This window comes from Puma concolor, chromosome C1 (genome assembly GCF_028749965.1).
Source record: "Puma concolor isolate L17-30 chromosome C1, mPumCon1.1.hap2, whole genome shotgun sequence".
In the NCBI taxonomy this organism is placed as follows: Eukaryota; Metazoa; Chordata; class Mammalia; order Carnivora; family Felidae; genus Puma; species Puma concolor.
In genome coordinates this window covers 18,555,783-18,582,090 of record NC_141674.1, presented here as the reverse complement: position 1 = coordinate 18,582,090, position 26,308 = coordinate 18,555,783, and the positions used below count along the sequence as shown (strand labels likewise).

General features: G+C 51.8%; 1 long non-coding RNA gene across 1 annotated transcript; it reads right to left on the bottom strand.

The window, feature by feature from the left end:
• Positions 1-3,838: 3,838 nt before the first annotated feature.
• On the bottom strand, positions 3,839-9,500 carry LOC112872242 (uncharacterized). Its single transcript, XR_015254142.1, has 3 exons — positions 8,843-9,500; positions 7,941-8,106; positions 3,839-4,190 (listed from the first exon to the last, which is right to left on the bottom strand). It is a non-coding gene; the product is annotated as an uncharacterized LOC112872242 (long non-coding RNA).
• Between the last annotated feature and the right edge of the window lie 16,808 nt (positions 9,501-26,308).

Sequence of the window (26,308 nt, the reverse complement as noted above, 5' to 3'; positions counted from 1 at the left end):
TCCTTTTGCAAAACATTTGAGAAATGTTTGGGCTGCTAGTAATCAGTTCAGATTCAGTCATCTTGATGAAGTGAGGTGGGCTTTTAATCCAATGTGACTGGTGTCCTTATAAGAGGAGAGGAGACACAGAGACAGGGACACAGGGAGAAGGGCACGTGAAAAAGAAGGCAGAGACTGGAATGATGTGTCTGCAGATCAAGGGACACCAAGGATTGCTAGCCGCCACCAAAAGCCAAGAGAAAGGCATAGAACACACTTTCCCTCGGAGCCTCCAGAAGGAACCAACTCCGTGGACACTTTAACCTTGGACTTCCAGACTTCAGACTGTGAGAGAAACACATTTCTGTTATTTTATGCCACCCGGTGCGTGGCACTTTGTTATGATAGTCCTTGGAAATGAATACACCTGGGACCATGTGGGTGATGGGAAGACAGGCTGCACGTGGAGCCACTTGGCTTTGACGGGGAGGCCACAAGGCCCACACCGTCATCTTTTGGCCGGAGAGACTTGGAAAGATGCTTATGTTCCAAAAGCAAAAGGAGAAAAGGAAAAATCACACACTTCCACCAGCTTTCAGGAGGTGAGGACAGCCACCCCACCCAACAGGCACTTGGGTCCGAGCTGTGGACAGAAGTGTCATTAGTCCGGGCTGGAAAATAAATCCAAGTGCTCTTGAGGTTGTTTTTGGAACTGCGTCTGGCCAGAAGGGAGAGGTGTCGGGCCTGGTGACTGGACCAAGGTCCAGTTAGGGGAAGAGGAGGGAGAAGCTGGGCACTAGTTGAGCAAGTGAGAGAGATCACTCCCCTTTGCTCCCAGAGACCCCTTGTTCATAGGTGCAGGCTCTTTTTCATAGGAAAAGCAGAGGAGGGAAAACAGAGCTGGGGTCTTGCCAAGTTGGGTGAGAGGCCAGTGGCCACATCACCTCAGTCCTGACATCTTTCAGCGAACAGAGCATCTCCCCAAGACAGAGAACATCCTTAAGGAGCAAGAATTCGCTAGAAACAGCATCTCCCAAACTCACTCACTCAAGTACCACCTTCCCACTTTTTGCCATCTCTGGCACATGCCAGCCACACTGGTATTTCACTTGACATCTTTCTTTAAAAGGTTGCCTCTTTCCAGTCTCTTCAACATATGGTGCTGGGACAACTGGATAAAATGAGGCTTGATCCCTACCTCACACCATATACAAACATCAACTCAAAATGGATCAGAGACCTAAATGTAGATGCTGAAGCAATAAAGCTCTTAGGAGAAAACATAGAGGTTAAATCTTCATGTCCCTGATTTTGGCAATGAATTCTTAGATATGACACGAAAGCACAAGCAACAAAAGAAAAAAAATAGATACATTGGACTTCATCAAAAAAAAAAAAAAAATCGTCCAAACAAAAGACACTGTTGACAGAGTCAAAAGGCGATCCGCAGAATGGGAGAAAACATTTGCAAATCATATACCCGATAATGGATTAATATCCAGAATATAGAACAAGCTCCTAAAGCTCAACAACAAAAATAAAATTCAAGTAAGCAAAGGGCTTAAACAGACATTTCTCCAAAGATGATACCCGAGTGGCCAGCAAGCACACGGAGATGCTGAACGTCGCTAATCGTTAGGGAAACGCAAATCCCAAGTGCAATGAGATACCACCTCACACCCACTGGAATGCCTAGAATTAAAGGGGAAAAAAAACACAAGGAAACAGCAAGTGTTGGCAAGGATGTGAAGGAATTACAGACTTCGCCCATTGCTGGTGGGACCATAAAATCGTGCGGCCGCTTTGGGGAACGGTCTGCCAGGTCCTCAAAACGTTATAACACAGAGCTGCCATACGACCCAGCAATTCTGATCCTGGATACATACCCAAAAGAATTGAAAACAGGTGTTTAAACAAGTGCTTGTACACAAATATTCACAGTAGCCACAAGGTGGAAACAACCCAGATGTCCATCGACGGATGAACGGGTGAACAAAACGTGGTCCATCCGTACAACGGAATATTACTCAGCCACTAAAAGGAATAGAATCCCGAGGCATGCTGTAACACGGATGAACCTCGAAAACATTATGCGGGTGAAACAAAAGACCGCATATTACACGATTCCGAAATGTCCGGAACAGGCGAATCCATTGAGACGGAGAGTAGCTGAGAGGTTGCCAGGGGCTGGGGGAGGGGAGGTGCGCAGCGATGCCTAAAAGGTACAAAATTTCTTTGGGGACGATGAATATATCCCGGAGTGGAGTTAGTGGTAATAGTTGCGTGACCTCATGACTATACTAAAAACCACCGAATTGTACATTTTATAAAAGAGTTAATTGTACGGTGTGTGAATCACACCTTAAAAAAAAAAATCGCCTTCAAGTCTGGACAGACTGGGGGGCCAACTGGCACAACTGAGGCTTTTGCTCCTCACGATCACAGTACGCGATCGGTGCCACAGGATCGGTGGGCAGACTCGTGAGCTAACGCTATGAGTCGCAGGTGTTAGGGTTCAGCGGAACCTTCTGGAGAACGTGTCCAAAATACGAGCTGCCGGCCACACCCTCAGGGTTTCAGATTCAGCAGGAGCCTGAGAATTTGCATTTCGAGCACGTTCCCCAGTGATGCTGACGCTGACGGCCTGCGGACCACGCTTTGAGAAGCACAGCACTCATTCGTGCTAAGTGCTCTGCGTCCAGCGCCAGATCCAGGACTCAAACACCACGTGAGCACATTTTAGTTCTTCCCACAACTGCCACTGGGAGGCTTGCAGGACCGGGGTTATTATCGTGGCTTTCCGGTTGGGGAATCAGAGACCCAGAGACGTCAGTAACTGCCGGGGTTCGTGAGGACAGGACGGGGCAAGGCTGAGACTTGAGCCCGGGGATTCTGGTCTGGGCCGAAGGCTCTTCACCGGCCCGCCGGGAGCAGGCACATTTCCTTCAGAATCTGCCGTCCCCCCTGCCCTCCCCCAGCCTCTGAAGCATTCTAGGTCAAGTCCAGACACCCAACGCTCCGGCCTTCTCACTCATTGCAATCTCCCTGCCCATCCGGAGATTTTCCCTAAACCCGCTGCTCTGAATCCACTGCCTGGTGGGCACAGCTCCCGCCACCCCCTGCCCCAACTCCCAGAGCCTCTCCCTTTCTGCCACCCCTTCCCTGCCCCGGCCCAGGCCTCGGCTCCAGCAGGCAGGACTGAGGCAGGGCGGCCCAGGCAGTCCCGACGGCCACGTAAGTCATGTTCTCAACCCCTGGGAGCCTGTGCAAGGCCGTTGTGCACCATCCCCTCCCTCAGTTGCTCCTGTGGCTTCTACAGAGAAGTGGCTTCCTCGAGAGCCGTGAGCTGGGCAGGCTTCAGAATGAAGTCTCTCCATGGCTGGTCTGTCATCTGCTCCTGCATCCAAATATTTCCTGGGCACTTGCTCCAGGGCAGGGGCGTGCTGGGCTTTGAGGAACACAGGGGTTATTAAAAGCCCGGTTGCAAAAGGTCACGGCCAGGTCGAGAAGACGACGCTGACCCTGCAACAGTCATCACAGGGGTGTGTCCGAGGCACCATCCCATAGAGAACACTTTGAGCAATCCCCAGAGACGTCCAGAAGCAGCCTGCTGTCAAAGCCCAGAGTTCCCGCAGCGTCCCAGTCCTCTCTTGCCCGCTCGGGGCCAGAGGTGGTCACGGCCAGTGGACCCCAGAGAAGTGGACAGACGCCACCCATCGGGAGGCAGGATGCCCAGCGAGATTGGGGGCCGCGAGGAAACATGGGCACATCTTTATAGGGCTCCGTCCTCAAGACAAGCCGCTTCTCAAAGCAAAGCACTTCAGTAAGGGAAGATGTGCAAACGGGTACCACTTTTTTCCCATTTTAATATTTCTGAAAATTGGGATGTGTCTTACAATAGCTGTTGGCCAGGGGCCCTCTGGATGGAGTTCTCATTGCCTATGCAAGCCAAGCGGTACTCTGGTATGGGTTTCTGTGGCTTGGAAGGAAATCCTGGAGACAATACAGGAGTATTCTTTCAGCCTCCAGGAACCAGATGGCTGTGGGCGCAGGGCAGGGGAGGTGGGAAAGCGGACGCGTTTAGCAGCATTCCTCGCGTGGGAGTCCAAAGGGAGGAGCACTGAGCAATGCAAAGCTGGTGTAGGACCAGCAGCAGGGACTCTCAGTCCACCTATGGATCCTGTTGAGAAACGCCGCTTCTGGATGCTTCCCTAGTTGGAGCGGGGGTTAGGGAGAGCACAAAGTTAGTAGGGGTGCTGGAAATCTCTCCGAAACCCAGAGGTAGCTACACTCAGTACTGTGCTGGTAAACCAGCTCCTGAGGAGGGAGGAAAAGGCCTGAATTGCATCATCTGCCAGTTTCCGTGGTGCAAATATTCTCACGATGGCTGGTTTTGAACAAGAAACAGTTTAAAAGCTGCTCTGCCAAATTCCTAAATATTTACCCATCAGCCACCACTGATCACAGACGCAGACTTCCATGGATGAAAACTCATCAGATACCCTTACGACGTGTGCGCTTCATGACGTGCAAGCTTTTGCTGAATCAAATGTGTTTAAAGTCAGAAAAAGAGAGAGAGAGAGAGAGAGAGAGAGGTCACCAACACATGCTGACACAGAGGACAATACCGTTTGAAAAAACACCAGAGTCCGTCACTCTGACCCAGAGCCTGATTTCGAGTGTGAACAAGTTTCTTTTCATGTAAATTGAATTTCATTTCGAATAAGTTTATTTTCATTTGAATGCCCCTTCTACATATGTACGAGAATGATGTACGTAAGTCACACATCCAAGTCTAAAGGAGCTCTTTTGTTAAGTGTGAAATAAAAAGATTCTGAGTGATAAGAAGGTATTGTCTAGTCTGTCAGCACTTTGATTTCCTGTGGCATCGAGAAGAGTGGTATGTCTGTATCCAGGAATGTTGTAGATTTGTTGAAATGTAGAGACGCATTTTTTTTTTTTTTCCAGTTTTGTACCTGTTCTCAAGAACACCGGGCCAGGAATTAAGAGATGGGGGTCTAAGTCTAGATTTGCTGCTGTGTGACCACGGGGAAGTCAGTTATCGTCTCTGAGCTCTGTTCCCTGATTCTAAAATAGGGATAATAATGCTACCTACCTCCTACAGCTGTGGAGCGAGGTTTAGCAGGTGCCTTAGGGAGGCAGGCTAAGTAAGAGCTGAGTCTAGGGCTCCCTAAAGTCATTACTTAGACTCTTCTGAACCCCGATCTGTCAAATGAGCTCGGTCCTAGGTTTGCTGGGAAGATCCAATGAGCTAACACAGGTACACAGCCCCTGAAAACTGGACCGTGCTCTGCCCACAAAACAAGATTGTTAAGAGGGGCGCCTGGGTGACTCGGTCGGGCGAGCGTCCGACTTCGGCTCAGGTCACGATCTCGCGGTCCGTGAGTTCGAGCCCCGCATCAGGCTCTGTGCTGATGGCTCGGAGCCTGGAGCCTGCTTCAGATTGTGTGTCTCCCTCTCTCTCTTTGCCCCTCCCCCGCTTGCGCTCTCTCTCAAAGAGAAATAAAAAAATAAAAAAAACAAGATTGTTAAGAACGGTCTAAAGGTTGTGAACAGCAAGCATGGAAGCACATCAGGGTAGCAAAACCATGATGGGACACGTTGCCCAAGGGAAAGAGCCAAAAAGGGAACCACGAAAAGACTGCATAAAGGCTCACAGCTCACTTCCACACATGGAAACATCTGTCAATCTGCGGTTAGACCCGCCGTCCCAGCCTGGCCGCTCGGTCACCTCAGAATGGAGAAGTGGCCATGGGAACGGCATCCTCATCTGTGAGGGGCTGACGTAGGGGTTTGGACAGAGGGTGGGGGACCGGGCGCCAGAAAACTGAACTGAAAACGTTCCCAGTGAGGCAGGCCCGCCCCACTGCGCAGCTGTGCTGTCACCAGACCATGTGGTCCATGGATAAGGAACACGGCCTTCCCAGCCGGAAGAAGCTGGGCTCAAATCCCTGCTCTGTGCGGATTCTCCAGCTGAGAAACAGGGATGGAGCATAGCTACTTTCGGGGTTATTGGGAGGATCAAGTTAGAACACGTATGCAGAGCACCCGGCGGGCCTGGCACGCTGGAGGAACCTCAGAGAAGGTCTCTGCAGCATGGCGCCACACAAGCCCATCAGTCCCCATGCCCTCGATGGATCCGGTGGGACAAACACGGAAATCCACGTTCACCGTGGTGTGGTTAGCGCTGAACAGAGAAGGAAGTATGAGGCGCCATAGAAGGGTGCAGGGTGTGCCTGAAGCTTCCCAGGAGAGCTGAACCTCACCAGATGGGTAAAGTTAGCCAAGCAGTAGAGGTCGGGAAGGGCATTCCCGGCAGATATGATAGTGTGAGCAAAGCCAGGAGGCACGAGGCGGCCAAGCGTCCCACACAAAGGCCTCATGCTCCAAAGACAGATCCCTTGGTTTAGGTGGGGAGCCACAGGGACACCAACATTTCTTCCTCATTCTGAGCCAACGCTCCTACTCAGCTGGCAATGAAACGGGCTGTCGCTGCCACCTCCAGAGTTAGAGAGTGAGCTCCCCAGCACCTGAAGCATGTAAGTACAAAGTGTCACTGGGCCAGTCCCGGGCCTCTAAGTTCAAACGCATTCCTCCCTGTGTTGCGGGGGGAGGGGGGGGGGGAGGCTGATGTCTGTGGGCTGCGTGTCCCCGGTCCCCTGGCCAGTGGGTTTCCAGCTGGGATCTGGCCCGGCGAGGCACAGTCTGGGGGGATGGGAGAGGGGGCTAAAGAGAGAAGCTGGAATAGTTCTCCTCAAGTGAGGTCACCAGCAGCAGCTCCTCCGTGTTCCAGCTCCCACCCAACTGGGTTCCAGCTGGTACCAGGCAGCCCGGGGCTCTGGGGTCCACTCACCCCACCACCTGCCCTGGCCCCTCCGTCCCCAGGGCGGGGGCAGTTTCCCACACTGGCTAATCTCTGGGTTGACTCACCATCCCCTCTTTGGCTCTAAGCTCTTCCATAACCTGGGTAACTAACTCCCTATATTAAGTCTCTCCGTCTGAAATACCTAGACTGCTTCTGTTTCTTGGTTGGACCCCGAGTGACAAGACCCTCCTGCAGTCCTGTGACAGGACTGCAAGTCACAGATAGGAGGCTGGTCCAGAAGGTCCTCTGAGACTCTCCCCCAGGCATCCACGGGCTACAGGCAGGCCAGCCTCACCCGGACAAGTCCTGGAACAGAAACTATACCCCCAAACCCCAACCCCAACCACCAGGAAAGTCCAATAGCCCTTCCATGGTTACCCAGAGCAGAGACGGCCTGGTTCCAGACCACAGGGAAGAACTGCACAGGGAGCTAGAGAGGTGCCCTCTCTCCACAGCTTTAGAGTGGGGCCCACTTGCAAGCCGGGAAACTGGGCCAGCATCCTGTTGGAGGGTGAGGAAACTGAGGCTCAGAGAGGGAAGGTGACTTTTTTAGAATTCCCAACCAGAAAGCAGCAGAGCGGGGGCTGGAACCCGGAGGTCCCGGCTCCTGGCCAGTGCTCTTTCCCCTCCCGTGTTATCCTGTCCCTGACCCGCCTCCCGGGAGACAGAGACTCTCAGGTCCACTGGCGACACTGTGCATCAGCTTGATTGCAGTCGGGTGCCACCGTGGCCCAGCCCGCCCGCTTCCGGGGCACCGCCATTTAGGAATGTTTCCGGCACAGGCCTAAGGATGTGCGGTGGGATGACTGTAGCCTTGTCTAAAAGTGAAAGGCTAAGGATGACCTAAGTGTCATCAGCAGGGGGTCGGTCCCAAGTGCGGCGTGTCCATACCTTGCGCTCCTGGGTGACAGTTAGACCACACGCAGTATGGTCTAACCACCTGCTGTGTTTTCACGACGGAGCCCACATTAAGGAGCGCAGAGAGAACTCTGAGCAGGGGTCAGTATTGGGGCGGAGCAGGGGTCTGGACCCAGAAATAACTCACTTTTCACTGTAAACCCCTTATGATACTTACGTGGCCGCCACGTCCACACCATTGTTCTAAGAACAGTTAATGAAGTTGTTTTTAATATTTCACTTAAGGGGCACCTGGGTGGCTCAGTCGTTAAGCATATGACTTCGGTTCAGATCATGATTTCACAGTTCGTGCGTTCGAGTCCCATATCAGGTGAGCTTGAGCCCTGCTTCGGGTAAAACATAAGCCCTAGATGAGCCCCACTTCTTTCTCTCTCTCTCTCTTCCCTTTGTGGGATTCTCTCTCTTTGCCCCTCACTCACTTGCACTCTCTCTCTCTCTCTCTCTCTCTCAAAAAAAAAAAAAAAAAAGACCTAAAACCATAAAACTCCTAGAAAAAAAAAGATAGAAGCTCCTGGACATTGGTCTTGGTGATAATATTTTGGATTTGATGCCCTAATCAAAAGAAACAAAGGCAATAATAAACAAGTGAGACCACATCAAACTAAAAAGCTTCTGTAGAGCAAAAGAAACCACCAACGAAATGAAAAGACAACCTACTGAATGGGAGAAAATATTTGCAAATCTTACATCTGATAAGAGATTAATGGCCAAAATATATAAGGAACTCCTACAGCTCAATAGCGAAACAAACAATCTGATTTTATAAATGAGCAGCGGACCCGAAGAGACGTTTTCCCAAAGAAGACATCCAGATGGCCAACAGACACATGAAAGGGTGCTTGACATCGCTTATCGTCAGGGAAATGCAAATCAAGACCACAGTGAGATGTCACTTTACACCTGTCAGAATGGCTAGTATGAAAAAGACCAGAAATAACAAGTGTTAGGGAAGATGTGGAGAAAAGGGAACCCTCGTGCACTGTCGCTGGGAATGTAAACTGGTGCAGCCACTGTGGAAAACAGGATGGAGGTTCCTCAAAAAATTAAAAAGACACCTACCACATGATCCAGTCATTCCACTTCCGGCTATTTATCTGGAGAAAATGAAAACACTGGTTTAAAAAGATCTGTTACTCCCCATGTTCATGGCCGCACTATTTACAATCGCCAAGATATGGAAACTAAGCTGAGCATCCATCGACGGACGAGTGAATAAAGAAGAAGGGGGGGGGGTGCCTGGGTGGCTCAGTCGGTTGAGCGACCGTCTTCGGCTCAGGTCATGATCTCGCGGTTTGTGGGTTCGAGCCCCGCGTCGGGCTCTGTGCTGACAGCTCGGAGCCTGGAGCCTGCTTGGGATTCTGTGTCTCCCTCTCTCTCTGCCCCTCCCCTACTCGTGCTCTGTCTCTGTCTCGGAAATAAACATTAAAAAAAAAAAAAAAGAAGAAGAAGAAGATGGGGTAATATCTACAAGGGAATGTTTTTCAACCATAAAAAGAAGGAACTCTTGCCGTTTGCTACAACAAGGATGCACCTTGAGGGCGTTAGGTTAAGTGAAATAAACCAGACAGGAAAAGACAAACATTGTATGATCTCTCTTATGCCTGGAGTCTGAAACCAACAACAAAAACAAAAACAACCAGGCTCCTACACACAGAGAACAGACTGGCGGTGCCAGAGGTTGGGGGTGGGGAGGTGGGTGAAAGGGGTGAAAGGGGCTCACAGGTCACAAACTTGCAGTTTTATAATAAAATCGGGATGTGACGTACAGTCTGATGGCTGCAGTTCATAGTTCTGTATTGCCTATTTGAAAGTCGCTAAAAGGCTAGATTGCGAAAGCTCTCATCACGAGAAAAGCGACGTCACTGTGTGTGGTGACAGGTGCTAAGTAGACCTACTGTGGTGGTCATCCTGCGTTCGATACAGATAGCAAATCATTACATAGCACACCTGAAACTCACATACTGTGGTATGTCAATTACGCCCCATTTAAAAAAAAAAAAAAAAAAAAAAAAAAAGGTTAAAAAAGAAAGATCTGCCAACAGACCAACCTAAAATGGAATAAACTGCCTTGGGAGTGAGCATCCTGTCATTGGGGGAGATCAAGCTGGTGCTGGGCACTGGCCCACAGGACACCGTAGAGGTGACTCAATTGCAGGACAGAGGGTTGATTCTTTGATGTTCAGAGTCCCTTCCACCCCGAGAGTCACTGAAGGAGCCGGTCCTGGGACAGCCCCGTTCGCCGAGTCCCGACTCTGGGCCCAGTGCTGTGTGAAGGGTCCTATCAACTCTAGAGCCTTAAACCTCACGGCAAAGCTGAGGGAGGGACTACCGCTCCCCTGTTCTACAGACAAGGAAAGGGCTGGGGGGGGCAGGGGAGGGCCAGGCCCCCCCAAGTGTCCACACCTGCAGGGAAGGCGTGGCACCCACTGCCCTCCTGAGCCACAGAGGCCCCAGTCATCAAAGCCCAGCTCTCACTCACTTCCCCTCCCCAAGAGGTCCCCTTCACCAGTCGGTCTGGTTCTGTGTCCTCATAAAGGGTGTTATTGCCTTAAATTGGCACAAATGTATTGTGCTGAATTTTTTAGTATTCTCTTTTACTTTAAATTTGAAAAAAAAAAAAGGGTGGGGGGCCAGGGTGACTCAGTCGGTTAAGCGTCCGACTTCAGCTCAGGTCACGATCTCACGGTTCATGAGTTCGGGCCCCGAGTCAAGGCTCTGTGCTGACAGCTTGGAGCCTGGAGCCTGCTTCGGATTCTGTTGTCTCCCTCTTTCTCTTCCCCTTTTCTGCTTGTGCTCTGTCTCTCTCTCTCTCTCTCTCTCTCTCTCAAAAATGAATAAACATTTTAAAAAATTAATAAATTTGAAAAAAGTTAAGCCTTCAAAAAAATGACAAGAAAAACACACTAAAGGGGTCGCTTTCACCTAGATTCAGCCATTATTAACATCTGGCTATGTGCGTTCTCTCTCCACATATCTATATACTTTCTTTGTGCTGACCCACAGCAAAGTATGCTGTGCACATCAGAATGCGTCATCCCTAAATGTCCCGGGTGCCTCCGGAGAAGAAGGACGTTGTCTTGCACAACCCGGGACAATGATCACATCCAGGAGAGTTCACACTGTTCCCTGACATACAGACCACATTCCTTCACCAGCCGGCCCAGCGCTGTCCTTTCTGTCATTTTTCTACGTGCACGTTTCCAGTATGTGGGTTCTTGTCCCCATTCCCGCTTCTTCCACTCAGCCCATGATGTGGGATCCCTGCGTGTCCCTGAGGGCACACGCTCCCCTCCCCGCTCCCCAGTGCGGACGCCTCCCACAGACAGGGCTGGACACCGTCCTTCCTACCTGTCCCCTAGCCCAGCGCTGCTCACACTTTGCTCCCAAACTACCCGGCGCTCTTGGGACATGACAGAGTCCGATTCAGCAGGATGCCGGGAAATCTGCATTCCTGACCCCCTCCCGGGAGTTGCTGGCGTTACCAGTCCACACGTGGAGCAGTGAGGCCCCTGAGCGAGAAGTGGGGTGCACTTTTGTGGGGGGTGAGAGGTGAGGGCTGGACCCGGGGGCACAACCGCCGTGCCTCTCTGAGAGAGGCCTCCGGTCTGTGAACGCATATGCCCGGAGCTGAACATGAGTTGTCACCACAGTCACAAGCCTCGGCCAGTCCTGCCTTTAGCTCCTCTGCAAAACAGAGGCACAGAGAGGTTGTGCGACTTGCCCAATGCCACACAGCCAGAGAGATGGAAAGGCTGGTACTCACTCCAGCCAGGAACCATAAGGACAAAGCTGGCCGCCAGCGGAGATTAAAAGTGAAAACACTTTCAGGGGCGCCTGGGTGGCGCAGTCGGTTAAGCGTCCGACTTTAGCCAGGTCACGATCTCGCGGTCCGTGAGTTCGAGCCCCGCGTCAGGCTCTGGGCTGATGGCTCGGAGCCTGGAGCCTGTTTCCGATTCTGTGTCTCCCTCTCTCTCTGCCCCTCCCCCGTTCATGCTCTGTCTCTCTGTCCCATAAATAAATAAATAAATAAATAAAAACGTTGAAAAAAGAAAAAAAAAGTGAAAACACTTTCAATCAAACCAATTGCAGTGGGGAGAAAGTGACATTCCTGCAAAGACCCATCTTGCTAAGGCTCATGATCAGTGAGTGCATGGACACTGGGCATTTGGGGGTTTGGAGCGTGTGGGGGATTCTGGGCTGACCAGGCCAAGCCCTGCCTGTAGGGATGCTGGGGCCATTCTGGAAATATGCCCCTGAGCCTCCTGGGGGGCCAGCTCCAGGCACCTGCTTAGCCCGCCCACACCTCCCTGCACCAGGGGGTCTGGAAGGTGTGTCTCCCCCCCCCCCAGTGGCCCTGCCTCAGGACCCCTCCTGCTTTCTTGCCCCCCCCCGCCCCCATCCAGGCTGGGAAACCTCTCTCTGTCTCGATAAAAGGACACATGTCCTCCAGCACATGCCCACCTCCTGAGATCCTGTACGCGGCCACCACCCCGTGGACGCTTCACCAGGGTGGGGACCAAGAGTCACAGCAGCAGCCCTGGGAAAGCCACCCGCCATCTTCCCCATGTCTCCATACCTCGTGCCCTGCGGACTCCAGACCTGCCTCCCACCCCTGCTCCGCTCCAGCCACCCCGGCCGGCCTCCCTTCGTGCCTCACCTCCTCGTGCCAGCTCTTCCCCTCCTTGGGGCTGTCCCTCTACGACACCTCCCCTAAAGAGCTTCAGCAACCAACCTCTCAGCCTCTGTCCGGATGTCACCTTTCCAGAAAGGACTCCTCCGAGGTGGCACCGTGGCGCCGGCCCTCATGGGTCCCCCACTGCCTCGCCCTCCAAACCGTCCCCCCGGTTTCCTGGTTGATCGTCCGGCTGTGACCCCTGGAAGGTCACCTCCAGGGACCAGGACCTTGTCTGCGTGTTGTTATTTCCCCAGACCCCAGAGAAGGATAACGTTCGTTATAAAATGCTCATTTCGGGAACAAATAAGCAGCACTTTGCAGTTTACCCGGTGTTTTTGTGTCCACAACACGCTCAACCCACCCGAACCTGTACGGTAGGTCGTTTCTCGACCTTTTCAAAGACGAGCAAATAGGGCTTAGCCCCTCCTGGGCCATTCACTTCTCAGGCTCTGGCTTCCTCATCTGCGAAATGGGCACCATAATAATCCTCACGGCCTGCTACGGAGCCAGAGTTCGATACATGGAGACTGTTGCTAATGTTATTTTACTTAGATACGTGTACTTTCGATACAAAAGCAGAACCTCAGTACACTTCTGTTACCAGAAATTTGAAACACTGCAGATGAAGCCGAAGAAGCTCCTGGAACCACTGTTGGTTGGGTAACCTCCCTGTTCTTTCTCCTCCTCTGGAGAAATAAAGGAGTGGGGGAAATAAAGGAGCTAATGAGTGCTAAACTGATTAGCATCGTCATCCTATGTCCCTCGGCCCTCACGCGAGGGCCACTTAGCGCCCTGTCCCAGAGAGGTCCCATGCTTTCTCGTCCACGGACCGTGTTCCCTCCCACCTGCCGCTTGACCTTCACAGGTGGGTGACTCGAGCCCGGCAGACGATATCCCCATTTTGCAGAGGGATAAACTGAAGGCCTAAAGAGTAGAGACAGCCGCCCAAGCTCATGCAGGAGGAAGGAGAGGGACCGCCTCCCAAAGCGGGGTCTGCCAACTTTGGGGTGGCCGAAGCCACGTCTTCTGAGATCAACTGCCCCCTTGGGAATAGACTGCTACGCACGGCTTCTTTCATTCATTCATTGCCTCATGCATTCATTCAAGCTTTGCCAAGGATGAACAGACCTTCCAACAGTGGCCTCCAGCCATTTACATGCCGGAAAGGGGGGGACGGTGGCTTTAGGACAGTGCCAGTCGCCTGGTTCCTGCCCTGAGGGAGATTCAGACGAAGAGGAGAAAGTCTTCGCGTCTATACTGTCGATAGTTCTAATTAGAGGCGAGCGCACATTTCCTTTGTGACCGTAAAGAAAAATCCCACTGCCAGAGGAAGCCCACAGGCAGAGGAAAGGCAGGACGAAGCCAGATGAGGAATCGGGGGGCTTTGCGAGACTCCCAGCACCGGCTCCCAGGCTCTCACATCGGGAAAGGGGAAACCAGGGCGAGTGGGGAGCTGTCAGCAGCGCTCAGGCCCCATTAAAACGGCCCCCAAACCCGAAGGTCATTTCCTCCCGCGCAGTGGATGTATTTATTTTCCATATCTGGCCAAACGCAGGGGAGAAACCCAGGCTACGTAGCAAACGGGCCGGGAGAGAGAGGGGAGAAAAGAAAACAACGCGAAGTGGAGTTTTACGAGAGGCACTAAGTCCCCTCACACGATGAATCACACCGGCCGCTAACGAGGGCGACTCCGGAAAGTCTAGGGGACCGAGTCAGGGGAGAGGCAGGCAGTCGGAGAAAGGTGGGTGGAACTGCACGGGTGCCCGTGCACGCTCACACGCGTGCACACACGCCCGGCACGCACACGAAAGAGAGCTGCGCTGGGGGACGAAGTTCTCAAGGGAAGAAAGCAAACCCTGTCGGTTCCAGGCAGAGCTCTGGAACCATCCCAAGAAGAGTCCCTTCACACAGAACCTTCCACGGCCTTGCCCGGGCAGCGAAGGAGAGCCTGCCATTGCCCGGTGGATGCTCGGCTGGGGTCCCGCAGACCACCCAGAGTCATGGTCCCCTGCAGGGGGCCTGGGTCTCTCTTCCTGTCCCCCCCGCCCCCCACTCCCTCCTCAGGCATGGGAGCTGGGTCTGGTACAAGACGTGGCCTCTCTCCGTCTCTCTCACACACACCTGCACCCACTCACACCCATTACACACACACACACACACACACACACACACACACACACGACTTTAATTTCTTTTTCTCTGGGTGGGTGGAGGGAGCTTCTTGACCAACCAGCCACACCATCAGAAGGCCCTCTGTGTTCTCCAAACCTGCCAGCTCCCCCCCCATCCCCCCCCCCCCAGGCTGCAGAACGAGACCGTTTTTCCCCCACGTAGAGCTGTGGGAGGGCCCAGTGATGCTTGTAAGCACTTAGCGCTATGTCTGGTACAGTCCCGGTACATGGGAGGCATTATTTTTCTTTTTATCGTTAGCAGTGACCTTGGGAGGGCCCGGGCCAAGGGGTGGGAGGGGGAAGGGAATGAGCGAGCGGGGGCAGCAGTGGTCAGGAGGCAGCCGAGGGTGAGGGTCTGCTAGCCGGTGAGGCCTCACGCAGTTGAGGGAGCCGGTGTGAGGCCTGAGGTCACTGGCCGTCAGAAAAGGAGCCTGGAGGTGCACGGGGGCAGGGAGTCTGCTGCCAAGCACGGGGGAGGGAAGATACGGGTTCTGGCACCAAGAAGAGGGACGGAGGGTGGCCTGGAGAGACGCCAGGTGTCCTCGGTTGTGCCTCGCCTCCAACTGTGTGACTGTGACCCACCCCTGACTACTCCAAGCCTCAGCGTCCTCCCTGGGAGTCTGGGGCCCCATCTCCCCACGGACCCACGGCTCAATCTGACGCCACCCACTGTGCCCTCCAGCAGCGGGCGCTCCCTTCGCTCACGGCCACCCCCTCCTCACCTCGGAGCCCCCACAGCCGGGGGCAACAGTCAAGAATGTCTGCCAAGTGCCTCTCCCTCCAAACAAACAAACCAGAAGGAGTCACAGCCTAAGTGTCTTTTTGGTCCGCTGCCTGATCTCCCTGAAGCCCTGCCTGATTTCTTTCAGGCCCGGTTATGCAAAACATGAGCCTCTCTAGCAACTGAGAGACGGCCCTGAGGTCTGACGTGGGCCGCAGCGAGACGTTTGTCCCGGACTAAGGTAGTCTGGCAAGTCCCCCAGCCCTTCTGAGCACCTGTCCAAGCTGCGGAGCCTCTTGGTGACTTCGTCAAAGCTAACCGTCAGCTCTGCCAGAAGGGAGGGCCAGGCTGAGCCCGCGGAACGCAGAACGTGAGCCAACGTCCGCGCAGGGGTGTGGTAAACTGCCCATGGTCTGAAGGACGGTCTTGGGGAGCGGGGGTGGGGCTCAGAATCTGCTCCCGGACCGGACCTCGCTCCCCTTACTTCTTTAGGGAACTGGAGCCACAGGCTTCAGGATCCCGCCCTGCAGCCCCTCCAGGTCCGAGCTGACAGTCACGGCCAGGGTAGGGCCACTCCGCTGGCTGGGAGCCCAGACGCACCTGCATCTGATGCTGCAGGGCCAGGGATTGACAAGGCCTGTGGGGCCTGAGTCACAGATTCCTGATGCCTTCCTGACCCCCCCCCCCCCCCCCCCCCGCCATTAGCCTCTAGGTGACTCGACTTCTGCTCGGGGACTTAGGCTGGCAAGCAGCCCCCGACAGTGACAGTGGCTGAAAGAGGACTGGGGTCCTGGATTTCCACGTACTCCCGCCATCCAGGGGGTCTCAACGGGGCAGGCTGGGACACAGCAGGGTCACCCCAGGCTAGGGTGGAGGGACCTGTTCATTGCAAATCTGACTGCCCGTCTCCCACCTCAGACCTGCTACACGGAATCCCCACTGCCCTGGCAGCCCCAGAATTGGGCTCTTGGGCCCCTAACAACTGCAGCGTGGGGCACAATTCTTAAGGGTCCATCCCAAGAGTCAGAAGACCCTCGGCGGACCCCTGACTCTGCCACTTATAAACTTGAGCGAATAACCAAACCTCTCTGAGCCTGTCTTCTCATCCTTAGAATGAGGATAAAACTGGCACCTCCTCCACAGGGGACATGAAGAAAAGATGAGAGAATTCTGTACAACACTCGGTGCAGGGCTCGGCACAGAGTAAATGCTCCATAAACGCCAGCTATCCTTACCGCTCTGACGTGTGGCCCGCTATTAACCACCGCCCTGCCTGCTCTCAGGCTACAGTATCTCTCTGCCCTGCCTCACTAGCCAAATTATACCTCTGCCGGTCAGGGTTGCCACATGCGGTTGCATAGGTGGTGCACTGCACAAAGTGCTGTCGCCGGAACCGGGGCTGAAATCCAACCTGACTCTGCTGCTAAGCCAGGCGCAGCGGCATATGAGCTGTGGCCACAAGGGACGCATTTTCCGATCTGCCCAAAAACCCCACACAGGCAGCAGCAGGTGTTGTAGACCCCTGAGTTAGCTTGCCCCAGCCACTGCTGGGCACGGGACCCTGATCAGTGTCCACCAAGTACTGCCTGTCCCCAGCCCCACCCTGCGGGCTGCAGGAACTTTGATGTCTCTAGCTGACAGGCCCAAGCAGGAGGAGAACAGTGATCCACTGTTTTGTAAAAGTGTATGTACAGATGTATATATATTTGGAGGACAACTTGGGAGATTTGAAAATCAATTTATTATTATATGAGATTAGAGCATGGTAGTTAATTTTGGGCATCGCACTGTGTAGGAGAACGTCCGTATTCTTAGGAGATGAGGGCTGGATTATTTAGGGGCGATGTGTCATGACGGTGACAACTCAGTCCAGGGGCGCCTGGGTGGCTCAGTCAGTTAAGCGACCGACTCTTGGTTTTAGCTCAGGTCATGATCTCCCAGTCTGTGAGTTTGAGCCCTCCGTCGGGTTCTGTGCTGATAGCGAGGAGCCTGCTTGGGATTCTCTCTTTCCCTCTCTCTCTCTGCCCCTCCCCTGCTCACTCTTTCTCTCTCTGAAAAATAAATAAACTTAAAAAAAAATTAGAAAAAAAAAAAAAGAAGAAAGAAACGCCTGGGCCCCAAAACATAGATCCAGATGTGCCTATAAATATAGAGAAATATAGATACGGAGAAATGATACAGATAAGCAAACCAAGTATGGCCAAGTGTCAACAGCGATTACATCCAGATGGGGGGGTATAGAGATATCTGTGGGACCTTCCTTGTACCTTTTCTGTACCTTTGGCAGTTCTCATAATAAACACATTTCACTGGGGCGCCTGGGTGGCGCAGTCGGTTAAGCGTCCGACTTCAGCCAGGTCGCGATCTCGCGGTCCGTGAGTTCGAGCCCCGCGTCAGGCTCTGGGCTGATGGCTCGGAGCCTGGAGCCTGTTTCCGATTCTGTGTCTCCCTCTCTCTCTGCCCCTCCCCCGTTCATGCTCTGTCTCTCTCTGTCCCCAAAATAAATAAACGTTGAAAAAAAAATTAAAAAAAAAAATAAATAAAAATAAAAAAAATAAACACATTTCACTAATAACTCCTGTAAAGGAAATGGTGAGAAAGGGGCCCCAGGGTCAGCCGAGTTCTGTCTGGCGTCCCCCGCCCCCACCCTCACGGTTGTCTTCCTTTCCGGGAGAGAACCTCCTGGACAGGCCCTTGCCTCCTTTGGGCGTGTGGGAGGCACCCTCCCAGGGCGACGCGTTAGAGCCACTCAGATGGTCCGAGGAGGGCGGACCATCACCGTCTCTGACCCCCAGAGGAGCTCAGATGCGCAGCTCGTGACACCCGCACCCCCGCACCCTCAGGATCCTCCTCTTGGAGTAAGAGATTCTAGAGAAGGATGTTCCCTGCTGCATTTTGCATAGTCAAAAAAAAAAAAAAAGGAAATCGCGTAACCGTCCACGAGTAGCGGATAAGAGGCATATAAACTGAACAGCTGCGTACCTGGGTTCACGGACGTGATGGTACATCTATGACATTCGGGTGAAAAAGCAAGTTGACGAGCAACACGTATGATCTGTTGCTCTTAAAAGAAAACTCTAGATATATATGATCACTGTGTACGTCTAGAGAATGATCTGGAGGGTGGCCCACTGAACTGTTCGCGGTGGTTACTTCTGGAGAGTGAGAGTAGGTAAAGGAAGGGAAACTTTCACTTTCGGGTCAAACGCATCTGCATTTTTGGGATCTGTTCACAATTCTAAAGAGCACGGCTCGGGGTACTTAGAGCATTTCGAGAAGCATAACAACAATGTCCAGCACTCACGGGCACCTACTACGCCTCATGCACCCACTTACCCCGCACACATTATTCTTATCATCTTTCCAATTTAGAGACCAGGGAGGCACAGAGCAGTTAAGCAGCCTGCCCAAGGTCACACAGCCAGTAAGTGGGGGAGCTGGGACTTGAACCTGAGCAGTCCCTTTCTACGAGCGGTGCCACAAGCCGACTATATCCCCCTCGGAGGCGTATCTTCATGCCTTGTTTGTAACCCTCGCAAAGCTCTCAGGGGGCCTCCTTGCCCGACTCCGGTAGTCCAAGAGCAGCCGAGGAGGCTGACCCACGAGGGCCCCGGCACTAACACCATCTGGGGCTGGTCGGAGGTTCGTCCTCTTCTAAGAGGGAGGCAGTGAGGGTACCAGAGGAATAAAGAGGATGCACTCGGTGTAAAACCCTGCCATCTCCGAAGCCGTCTCTCTTTCACATGTACCTCTGGTGCCACACAATATTCGTCTTGAAAACCAAGGCCCTGCTGCTCCTTTGACAGATGAGGAAACTGAGGCTCAGAGCCAGGAAGAGCCCAAAGTCGGGATGAGTTTTGGCCAGGGCCTTTTAGGGGAAGGGGGGAGAATAAAGACCAATCCCGTCCTCCAGGGGCTCCTGGTCTTGCTCTCCGTGGATGGTGAGGACCGAGTCTTGAGTCCCGTGGGCCTCACCTGGGCGGCAAAAGGTGAGCCGCCTCCAGGAACCCAATGGCTCCCGCCCCCCGCCCCCCCATCCTCAGCATCCGTGGGGCCTGGACAGAGGTGTCACAGTGCCCCAGAGCCACACCTTAGAATTCTGAGAATAAGAAGTGACCCAACACCCCAGAGGAGACACGCCCAGATGTTAGCAGGGGCAGATCTGGGGCGTGAAATTGCGGGTAATGTTTATTTCCTTCTTTGTACTTTCCCACGGTTTCCAAATTTTTATTTGGTGACCGTGTATCACTGTGATCATTCGAAAAAGAATGCTGTTCTCTCTCTCTCTCTCTCTCCCCAGGAGAAACCAAGGACAAATCACAGCACGTGCTTCCACGTGTGACCCTTGCTAGAGAACCAGCATTCGTGGGATGGCCCACTCTGCAGGGTGCCGGGACTGCTACGTCCCTTATCCCTTTAATGTCCACAACCACCCTGGGAGTCGGCTGTCAGGATCCCCATTTGACAGGTGGCTATACCGAGGCACATGATGGTCCACGACGCATTTCACAACCCAGGTGCCTCTCCGGGCATCGTCGTACCGTAACGCACAACGGTGACCAATGGCTAGCATTTGCCATTCCCTTGATGACGGAAGAACATTTTGTGTTCCGCATGCGCTGTTTTGTCTGGCGTCACGCACACCTAATGTAGATAAAGCTACAGCGGACTCAGGCTCCCCTTTGGCTGCCAGCAGCCCTGAAAACTGGAGTCACCCTTTCGGAAGCAATAGATGACGATGGTCAAGAGCTCCAAGCACGTTAAGGTCCTCTGACTCGGGGGTTCCTTTCCCAGCGACGGGTTTCTAAAAGGGCTTCAGCAGGAAGAGGAACCTGGGCGCATAAAGAGCTTTCTGTCCATATTAACAGCAATAAGCAAACCACTTACAGCACAACGATGTGACAGAAGACGCCATAGGACCTGACCTTCTGCAGGGGGCAAATAGAGCAGCCATAGGTGGCAGCAAACCTCCCCCAAAAGGCCCCCACAAAGGCCCCTGCCTCCTCGTCGTCACTTGCGAAGTCCCCTCTCCCACCGAGCAGGGCTGACGTGGTAATGGAGAGGATATTGTGGGAGTGACCACGGGTGGCTTTCAGGGAGAGGCCGTGAAACACGTTGCAGTTTCAACCTCAGTCTCGCGATCGATCACTCACTCCGGGGGGGAAGCCGGGCATCGCGTCATGAAGAAAGCCAAGCCCCGGTCGAGCCCTCAGGCGACACAGCTACCCGCCGGATACCTCAGGACCGCCCAGCTAAGCGGCTCCCAAAATTCTTAGCCCACAGAAACGACGAGAGAGGAACTATTGCTGCTGGGTGTCCGTGAAGCTGGAGAGATCCTGGCCAGGCAAAGGATATCAGATCTCATTGTCTTCTCAGCCCTTTGACCTTTCCCCGAAACCCTTCCATGGAATGGTTTGGTCACGAAAAAATAAAAATAAAAATAAAAATAAAAATTAGTAAGTATAGGTTGTCACTTGACGTCACTGGGTTTTGAGATAACTTGTCCCACAACAGTGAAAAAACAATACCCCATGCAGGGAGCCTGAGGGGCTTGGTCGGTTAAGCGTCCGACTTCGGCTCAGGTCATGATCTCATGGTTCATGAGTTTGAGTCCGCATTGGGCTCTGCGCTGACAGCGTGGAGGCCGCTTTGGATCCTCTGTCTCCCTCTCTCTCTGCCCCTCCCCAGCTTGTGCTCTCTCTCTCTCTCTCTCTCTCAAAAATAAATAAACATTTAAAAAATTTTTAAAAGCAACAATGCCCCATGCAGTGGAATACCAGGCAGCAATGAACGTGAACCAGTCGGCTACAGACAACAATATGGGTGAATTTCACAATGTTGAGCAAAAGAAGCCAGATAGCAGAGGACATTCTTTGTGATTTCATTGATACAAAGGTCAAAAACATTCAAAAATGGGGCACCTGGCTGGCTCACTCAGTGGAGTATGCGACTCGATCTCGGGGTCGTGAGTTTGATTCCCCAAGTCGGGTATAGAGATTACTTAAAAATAAATAAATAAAACTTAAAAAAAAAAACAGTCAAAATTAATCTATGCTATCAGAGTAGTGGTTCTCTTTGAGAGAGGGGGGAGGTTAGTGACTGGGGCCGGTCAGGAGGGGGTCCCCAGGTGCTGAAAGCAGTCTACTTCTCCATCTGGGGTGGCTTTTTAGTTCAGATTATAAGTGTGGTTAGTTTGCAAAATTTCATCAGGCTGTCCATTCGTGATTTGTGTACTAGTCTGTATGTACCCTATATTTCAATACAAAAATGTTTTTTTTTTAATTTTTTTTAATGTTTATTTTTGAGAGAGAGACAGAGTGCAAGTCCGGGAGGGGCAGAGAGAGAGGGAAACACAGAATCCGAAGCAGGCTCCAGGCTCTGAGCTGTCAGCACAGAGCCTCACATGGGGCTTGAACCCATGAACCGTGAGGCCATGACCTGAGCTGAAGTCAAGCACTTAACTTATTGGGGCGCCTGGGTGGCTCAGTTGGTTGAGCGACCGACTTCGGCTCAGGTCATGATCTCACAGTTCATGGGTTCGAGCCCCGCGTAGGGCTGTGTGCTGACAGCTCGGAGCCTGGAGCCTGCTTCCGATTCTGGGTCTCCCTGTCTCTCTGCCCCTCCCCTGCTCATGCTCGCTCACTCTCTCTCTCTCTCTCTCAAAAATAAAGAAACATTAAAAAAAATTTAAAAAAAAAACAAAAAAAAACACCACTTAACTTATTGAGCCACCCAGGTGCCTCAATACAAAAATGTTTTAAAGTGATCATTTTAGGGGTGCTGGGTGGCTCAGTCCATTGAGCATCCGACTTCGGCTCAGGTCATGATCTCGCAGTCCATGAGTTCAAGCCTTGCGTCGGGCTCTGTGCTGACAGCTCAGGGCCTGGAACCTGCTTTCGATTCTGTGTCTCCCTCTCTCTCTGCCCCTCCCCCACTTGTGCTCTCTCTGTGTCTCTCAAAAATAAATAAATGTAAAAATTAAAAAGTAAAAAATAAAATAAAATGATCATTTTACATGCAATGGAGAGGGTCGCCTGGGTGGCTCAGTCCGTTGAGCGTCCTACTTCAGCTCAGGTTATGATCTCACAGTTCGTGAGTTCGAGCCCCGCATCGGGCTCTGTGCCGGCAGCATGGAGCCTGCTTGGGGTTCCCTTTCTCTCTCCCTCTCTCTCTCTGCCCCTCCCCCCCCCACGCGGTCTCTGTCTCTCTCAAAATAAATACATAAACCTGAAATGCACTGTATAAAATCTCTGAGCAGGCTCTATACAGAGAAAAGGGCAGAACCCTAGGGGAGCCTGTACAGTTATCTTCATCCCGCAGCACGCACATGCCTCGGAAGGCAGGGTGGAAAGGAAAGGAAATGTTTGTGTTGGGAAGCAGGGACCCTGGGCCATCGTTAAATCTTCAACTATTTCATTTAAGAACGCATTATACTGTGGTGTCAAAGGAATGAACTACAAGGCCAAGTGGTAAAACAATTTTCCGCAGGGTGTCTAAGCAGACACTAAAATACAATCCTCTTAGGAGTAAGCTTTTCAGTCACCAAAAATCCGGCCACCCAGAAGAGCTCCTTCCCAGAGATCATACAAAGCGTTCGAGCGCGGTTTCTCTAAGCAGAATCGGTTATTACAACTACCGTTTTAATGAAAGGCAGAAAAGCGGAGGCCTACTCGCAAGGTTCATGGCCCAGCGGGGATTGGCGGGGAGTCTCGCCAAGAGGAGAGAGGAGGAGAGAGAAGGAGAGGGAAGGAGTAGACGACATGCTGGGCAAACAGAGCAGGAAGTATCACTTTGCCGTGAAGTAAGGAAATAACTGCCTCGGGCGGGCCCGGGGGATCCTCCCCAGGGCTGATAGCAGCAGAATCAGAACAGAAACATCACCCTCAAATCCCAAAATGGCTGCAGACTCACAAGAAAGAGGCGAGAGTCCTCAAGTTTCACTGAGCTGTGAACTTCGGGCTTGGCGTAATAGCTTTCCAGGACGGGTCATCTCCCAGCTCAGAACTGTCAGTGGCTCCCCTGCCTGTGACCCTACAGCACAGCCCTAACACGGGTCCTTGGTCTGGCCCCAAACCACAAGTCCGGTCCAGGCACCCACGAATGGGTCACCTCTGGCCTCCAGGCCAAGCCCCCTTGTATCCCTCACCTGGGAACTCCCTTCCCCACCTGCCCTGTACATGGGAAGGGCTTTCTAAGCTTCAAAGCTGTGGAAGAAACCACAGAGGAAATGTCTGACAGATCCGTGCTACAAAAAACAACAACAACAACAACAACAAATTCTGGTGTGATTAAAAAATATAAGGGGCGCCTGGGTGGCGCAGTCGGTTAAGCGTCCGACTTCAGCCAGGTCACGATCTCGCGGTCTGTGAGTTCGAGCCCCGCGTCGGGCTCTGGGCTGATGGCTCAGAGCCTGGAGCCTGTTTCCGATTCTGTGTCTCCCTCTCTCTCTGCCCTTCCCCCATTCATGCTCTGTCTCTCTGTGTCCCAAAAATAAATAAACGTTGAAAAAAAAAATTTAAAAAGTAAAAAATATAAGCACAATTAAAAGACAAGCGACTAGAGGGAATATTTGCAGCGAATACCACAGACAGATGGTTAGAACCCTTAATTTATGAAGAACCCACATAAATCAATAAAAACAAACACAAAGACACTCATGGATAAAAAGGCAAAGGACATACTAAGAAGCAAATATAAGTGGCCCATAAACACTGGGAGGGGGGATAAAAGGATGCTCAATCTGTCTAAAGGCCTAAGAAATGCAATTAGCAGTAAGATACCATTAAGTTAGCAAAGACACTGTCCCCTCCTAGCTGGAGCGCAGAGATGGCATTAGCCCCGGTGTTGGGGGTCGGGGGGTGTAAATTGCTGAGATATTCCCTGCAAGCCACTGGGTGATATTTATCAAAAGCCTCAGAGGCGCCTCGGTGGCTCAGTCAGTTGAGCGTCCGACTTCGGCTCAGGTCATGATCTCACAGTTTGTGGGTTCAAGCCCCGCGTCGGGCTCTGTGCTGACAGCTCAGAGCCTGGAGCCTGCTTCAGATTCTGTGTCTCCCCCTCTCTCTGCCCCTCCCCTGCTCACGCTCTGTGTCTCTCTGTCTCTCAATAATAAATAAAGTTAAAAAGAAATTTTTTTAAAAAGCCTGAAAAAACGGTCCTCCTCTTTGTCCATATGTATGTTTTTAAGCCACGTCCTTAGAAACTTCCCAGCAAATAACTTGCTCATATGCATCGATCCTCTGGAGACGGTCAAACTTTTGGTTCACATCTCTGATTATTTCCCCCCAAAACATAGAAGCTGAAATACAGTCAGAGATGTACGTACAGAGATACCCACGGCGATGTAAATGTGTAGTAACGGAAAGCTGGAAACAACCTCGACACCCTACCAGTCGGGGAATAAGTGAGTCAATTATGATGCATCCGTGTGACGGAAAGCATTGGGCAAATAGCCTTATAATGATCGAGAGTTCCAGATGATGCGGGAAATGCTTCTGATATGATAGATTTGTGATGGAAAGTAAGCTGTAAAATTCTTAAAGAAAAAAAAAGTCCTGACCAATTGGTGGGAAAACACACCATGAATGGGTTGCCTCTGGTGGTGAATTTGGGGGAAATTTGTGTATGTGCTTCTCTACTTTTCTCTGTACTTTCCAAGATTTCTACAGCGAGCAGAATTACTTTGATAATCATTTGAACAGTTAAAAACCTTTTATAAACGTATTTGCTATACTATTGATTTTCCTAGCGAAAATCAATTTTCCCTTTACAAATCAGAACAAGGTAGGCTCAATAAATAGGCAGGAGTGAAAGAATGAATAGTGCTTTTAAGTCTCTTGTGAATAGCTTCTCACCTTCTGCTTTTATTGCCTGGTTATTTGTGTTTATGTCTTTTCTCCCCTGTGGTCCTGGAAGCTCCTGGAAGGCAGAAATCATGTGTCTCCATTTATTCACCATCAGCCAGTGCCTTGCGCCCAGGAGGCACTTCAGTTATTTTTTTTAATGAATGGGGCATCTCATACACTTAAGCGTGTTTTAACAGAAGATAAAGATTCTGGATCCCGATAATTTATTTGTTAAAACCCATTTCTTGTGAAGTCAGGGAACTCCCTGAGAACCAAGCAGAGGGGATCAAGATGTGTTTCTAGGGGCGCCTGGGTGGCTTAGTCGGTTAAGCGTCTGACTTCAGCTCAGGTCATGGTCTCACCGTTTGTGAGTTCGAGCCCCGCATTAGGCCCTGTGCTGACAGCTCAGAGCCTGGAACCTGCTTCCGATTCTGTGTCTCCCTCTGTCTCTGCCCTGCCCCCATCCACGCTCTCTCTGTGTCTCTCAAAAAAAAAAAAAAAAATGAATAAACGTTAAGAAAAAATGTTTTAGAAAACTTACCCCAAAAAAGATGTGTTTCTAGAGGCAACTCTGGGTCTGCTTGGTAGTCACCACCTTGTCGAGACCTGAGAACACTGTCCTAGAGGTCCCCACCCTGCAACTAATTAACTAAGGGACGGGGCACGACCCTCATCCTTGATTCCTTCATTGATGAGCCAAGGGTGCTGGAGTATGTCCAGGTTGCCCTCACCATCATCTTCTGAAAAGCATCTGATAATGAAAGTTGAGTCAGAATATCAAGTTGAAAGGTATCTTTAGAATACGGCAAGAGTTTGGTTTTTTGTTTTGTTTTTTTTTAATCAGGGTGCTGGGGGTGGGGGGAGCTCAGGGGTTGAGCATCCAATCCTTGACTTTGGCTCAAAATTTTTCAGCACTGTCAGCACAAAGCCTGCTTGGGGTTCTCTCTCTCCCTCTCTCTGCCCCTCCCCGCCCCCAAATAAATAAACTTTTTTTCAAAAGGCTCTTTTGATAATCAGTGAGTAGGGCTTCCCTCCAGTTTATTTACATTTTTATCTTTCGGTCCAATTTGAAAAACAGTTACCATAGGCAACCTTAGGAGTCTGCTAAGGACC